This window comes from Rutidosis leptorrhynchoides, chromosome 6 (genome assembly GCF_046630445.1).
Source record: "Rutidosis leptorrhynchoides isolate AG116_Rl617_1_P2 chromosome 6, CSIRO_AGI_Rlap_v1, whole genome shotgun sequence".
Lineage (NCBI taxonomy): Eukaryota > Viridiplantae > Streptophyta > Magnoliopsida > Asterales > Asteraceae > Rutidosis > Rutidosis leptorrhynchoides.
This window is the reverse complement of record NC_092338.1, coordinates 143,528,185-143,533,871: the sequence shown is the minus strand read 5'-3', so window position 1 is coordinate 143,533,871 and position 5,687 is coordinate 143,528,185. Positions and strand designations below refer to the sequence as shown.

The 5,687-nt window shown below is 31.7% G+C and overlaps 1 long non-coding RNA gene across 1 annotated transcript; it reads right to left on the bottom strand.

Moving 5' to 3' along the window:
* Positions 1–1,085: 1,085 nt before the first annotated feature.
* On the bottom strand, positions 1,086–2,197 carry LOC139851531 (uncharacterized). Its single transcript, XR_011760641.1, has 3 exons — positions 2,055–2,197; positions 1,368–1,483; positions 1,086–1,219 (listed from the first exon to the last, which is right to left on the bottom strand). It is a non-coding gene; the product is annotated as an uncharacterized lncRNA (long non-coding RNA).
* Positions 2,198–5,687: the final 3,490 nt, after the last annotated feature.

The window sequence follows — 5,687 nt, the reverse complement described above, 5'->3', positions numbered from 1 at the left end:
CAAATCGGTGCGAGCACGTGAGGGTGCTTCAAGCAATGTTTCCCATATCCAATTTGAGGGAAGAAAATGTTGTGATATCATCCAGTCAACGACGGTCGGTTGCTTCTACATAGAGATATCTTTTCCTCAACAACAATTAGTATTTTGGACTCCGCCAACGAAGCATTGCTTCAAAGGCATCCCCTTCACCTTGTGTATTGGGGCTGGGGGTTAGGTCATGGGTTCGAGCCTCGCTCTACCCATCCTATTAATTAATCTGCCTGAAATATGGATATCCAGATTGACCCTAGGGGGTTTTCTCCCGGATCCATTCAGGATTCAAACCCGGTCCGTCTGCCCCTCGGGATGGTTAAAGGATCGGGTTCATGTAATGCGATTCGGGTTTCCTCCCGAACGCGTGTGTGTGTGCAAATGATGAGTGTCGTTGAAATAAATGATACACTGATGCAAGCTTGCCGTTAAAAAAAAATTAGTATTTTAGACTCCCTTTGCGAAAATCGTATACTAGAAGATTTCTCAAGTAAAAAAAAAAAAAACTTCTGAATTAATTCAGCGTTTTTAGACACAACTAATTTTGTCTTAATTTAATACTCGGTATTACTATATTATACTATTACTAGCAGATAGTTCATGAATATAGTAAGATGAGTTTTCCACTAATAAAAAATACAGTATAGTATATAATTAACTAGCTTTTAAGAGCCCGTGCGTTGCACGGCGACTCTTAATCAGCTTCCATATATTATAAAAGTCGTACATCAAAGTTATGAATGCAATGTAATCATAGTCCAAGAGCTAATGTTTTACCATTATATTTATATCTATCAAAGAAATATTGTACATTGAGAACAAATGAGGGAAAAGAAATAACCATGTTCTTCAATATAGACAAACAACACAACCATATGTGAGAAAAGTAATACAATGTAAGTAGCAAACTACAAATATACAATTAAATAAAAGATAAAAAAATAATGAAAATGGTTGATGAATGGTGAACATACTTTTTATTACAACTGAACGAATATTTGTATGCATAGATTGATACCATAACACCATATTTCATTTCAACTGAACGAATATTTGTATGCATAGATTGATACCATAACACCATATTTCATTTCGAGGTATGCCGACAACAAACTTCAATGGAAGCAAAACTCATATTGATTACACGGTTATCATTAAAACTATGGCGAACACCCGCCCATTTTGGCACCTTGAAAGAAGATAAAAGATGGTGTAAAAATATATGAGAGGCATATGTAAAAGTTGAATGGAGAATTTACATGGATTCTTTTTGCACCTCACTAAAATAATACTTGTAAAAATCAATTTTAAGCATTGTATTGAGATGAGAAACTTACAATTGAATATGATGTCTCAAGCCATACCCTATATCCAAACAGCATAAGGTTGCAGTGTGACCATCGCCCGTTGCATGTAAATTTGCAGTGAACTCTTGTCAGCAATCAAGTCATACCTAATGTTTTACTATTATATATATCGTTAATCTTTAACAACAGATAATAAAGGTGAATGAATTCAAGAAGAATCTCTATAAGAAAATTTTAAGATGGCAAAGAGTATTCACCCATTCAAAGATCTTATAACAAACTTGAAGGATTTTTAAATTCTACTCGTAAACCAATATGATAAAGCAACTATTTACATTTGTATTTAATAATTGCTTGCTATGAAATTAACACTTTTAAAGAAATTACCATGTGTCAAATAATTGTGTCCAATTGGACATGATCGATCCAATTGATTAAAGAATCCATAACATCTATAAAGGGTATTCTTTAATCCTCCAACTCACTGAAACTAATGCTGGTTGGATCCAAAAGCTTCTAACGCATCAAAATTCAAACATTACATAATTTGGAAACATATATTTTGCGGGTCTGGCCGGCGTTGACCGAGTTATTGGCCAATTTCTAGTTTGCTCCATTATGTCGATTTCCCGCCGAGTAGTCGGCCGAGTTTTGAAACACTGAATGCATTCAATAACAAAATAGGCAATAATATCAAAAAAAAATAAGGAGTATTACCTCATTGTTGGTCAGCATCCAACCATTGCCTTTATTAAGCTTCTCTACCTGATTTCATAAACCACATCATCAATTAACATACTAATTTTCAAACAAATACTTATAAAAATCAACACAAATCAAAAATAACAACAATGTTACTATCGCAAGTTCAAATTATTCTTATTTTGTCAAAAACATATATAACCGTAAATAATCTATACACAACTCAGTTACACTACATAAAAACCCTACGGTACTTACATTTTTGGTATAGACCAAGTGATCTTTAACCAAATCCATCACCAATTCAGTCATCATTAAATATAGAACACAATGGCTGTTTAGCACCTTCCTGACTCACAACACCATTATATCCTTTCCATTAATCAGATCCTCATTGTTCTGAAAAAGAACAGCCTAATAATTGTTCCCTATAATAGTTGAAAGGTGTGATAAGATCGAATTGTAAAACAAAAATACCTGCGTGGATGTACCGTTCGATGCATATAACTGTTTTTTCAAACAACTTACTAAAGCATCGCCTCCACGAAATCAGATTTCAGTGCATATACGTTTTGTGTTAAGGAACAGTTTTGTGTAAACCCATATTGACCATACAATAAATTGCCCATTTGCAGCCTTATCCAAGCCGCCCACGATATCGCCTGCATCTAGAACCAAAAAATTAGATTTCAGTGCAAATATATAGTTTTTGTGAAGACACTATTTTGTGTTAACCCATCTACAATACAGAAAGAATAAAAAAAAAGTTAACTTGTAGGCAACCAAAATCTAAACTTTATACATTCCATAAACCTAGCTTCGATTAAATTCCATTAGTTCATGGTTCTTCATCATTTCAAGCAATGAATATTAGAGTAATTGCAACAATATAACATAGCTTACAAATATAGCACTTCCACAATATAAAATTCAAAAACAATTTATAAAAACTGATTGAGAAACGGTGAAATCACATGATTGGATGTAAACATGGGTCAATTTTTTAGATTGAGCAACGTGCCTATGATAAAATAGTAACTATGAATTCGCTGTAAACTGTCAAATTAGTGTAATCAAAAATATAAATCACATAAAACAAATGTATAATTAGTTATACAATAATGAAAACAAATTGAAAGATTAATTTACCTATGGATTTTGAAAAGAAATTATGAATAATAGGTATTGAATAAACATGATTTAATGAAAACGATAGGTGTTAACAATTGATTTAAGATATGAATCTGATGAATGTAGGGTGGTTACCGGAACAACGACGCCTTCTCGAAATTAGGGTTTTAACGCTAGGAGGGTGGTACGAATAATTACAAATTCATAAAACACGTAAATATAATACGAATCGACGAAATGTACAAAAACGAATGTTACCAGAATAAGATGATTTTTAGATGTCGACCGATGTAGTGTTAATAGACTGAACTCTGGGTGGGTCAGATTATCAGGCGAACTTCCGTTCATCGGACCGATGAGATTCATCCAGCAGCGGTAGTAATACGATTAATAGGTACCGTTATGCTTGAAAAAATGTATGGAATAATACTATAACATTTTCGTTTCATTTCGTCGTCAAAGGAGCGTAGATATGGCCGGAGTATGAAGAATGGTTTGATTCGTTTTTTTGAACGGGAGAGAAAAGAAGAGTGGGAGATGAGAGAGAATGTGGATGAAATATGAGCAGTTTTTCTATTGGCTTTTTTTTTGTGGGCACGTGTTTGATACATGGGACAAAAGTAATTAGAAAGTAGGGAGTAGTATTGTGACACTTGTCAGTTGGAGAGTGAAGGGACGGGCTTCTGACACATTGGCAGGAGATGTCACGCTTTATGTGATTTAGGGGATAGTAATGAATAATTTATTTATTTTTATAACTAACCATTTTATTTTATGTTTGTTTTTTCTTTTTCCTCATTAAAACACACACACACACACACACACATACATATATATATATATATATATATATATATATATATATATATATATATATATATATATATATATATATATAGGATCAAGAGGGAAGTAACCAATCGGGGGGAAGCGGGGGAAAGCAAAAACTTTTTTTTTTCATTTTTTGAAAAAACTTTGTTCACGAACATTATAGATTGGATGAAAATAAGAACATTTAGTAGAGACACTTCGTGATGAATGTTATTATTTTGGCGGAAAAACGCTCGAAGAAGTAATATATAACAATTATCGTGTTTTTCGAGCGTATGTTGAGCTTTTAGCTATTGGGGTTTAGATATTAGGGTTTATAGGGTTTAGAAATTTAGGGTTTAGGGTTTAGATTTAGGGTTTAGATTTAGGATTTAGATTGAGTTTTTAACACGAACGGTTTAGAGTTTAGGGTTTAAGGTTTAGGTTTTGGTGTTATATATATATATATATATATATATATATATATATATATATATATATATATATATATATATATATATATATATATATATTCAAATGTTTGGCCCCTTCTACATTTGTGGATCCTGGGCGGTCGTCCTTTAATATGTCCGAAGAAGTTTCTTATTTTTATTAAATTTATATGTATGCTTTAGTTTAGAGTGGGCCACGAAAATGAAATCATTTATGTCATCGTAATTTATATTTTATAATTGTTTGATTCAATCATTTTCATGAACATTTGTTAAATAACAAGCAATTGGTTATTACATGAGTTTGCATACGTAAACTTAAGAATTTAGAAAAGTCACAAGTTATCGCAAAAAGTCGCTGGTTGTTACATACAAAAGGTTATTACATGAGTTTGCATACGTTACATAATCACATGCTCTTTTTGATCTTGGAATGTTTTTCTTGCACTTGTAGTTAGCGAAAGTTGTCCAACTTCACTGTAACATCCAGAATATATTAACACAATTTAATAAGGCACCCTAAAACATAGTAGCCCGAGATATTTAGCGTTTTTTGAAAAGCGTCTATTTTGTGTATAGGTAGTTGCGTTGTGTTCGTCAAATTATTTCGAGTTGAACCGTGGTTTCAGAAAAATATAACGCGTGGTGAGCGAGAAGATGTGGTCCGTTGAAGATTTGAGTGATTTTTTTAAGTTTTTTTATTTAGAAATATGTAATTTTCACTTTAACCCTTGGAGTTTGGAGTGTTTGATATTTGATAGTAAAAAATGCTTGTGAGTACAACGATTTAAGCGAAACGTACAACTACTTTAAGTATGAAAATGGGTTACTATTTATGAATAGTAACCCAAATTTGTTCAATTGTATATATGTACGGAGTATAATTTATTGTTTACCTCTCGTTTAACAAAAAATTTGTACTAATTATTCACGTACTGATGGTAATTCTAAATTATTAAAACAACGTTTGAAGTATATTGAGCAATACTATTTCCTTTGCATGATGTAACATAATCTATGTTTTGTAATTATTTGTTTCAATTATTTTTATGACCTTTTGTCAAATATATTTACTTTTATTTTTTTTGAACAAAATTTTGTACTAATCATTCACGAACATAATTATTACTATTACTATTATAAAGTATTACAATTACAATAGTGTTTGAAGTATATTAAGCAAAATATTTACCGCACCAATACTGTTACTTAATAAAATTTTCTTGCATTTTGAAAAAAAAAAAAAGCAAAAATA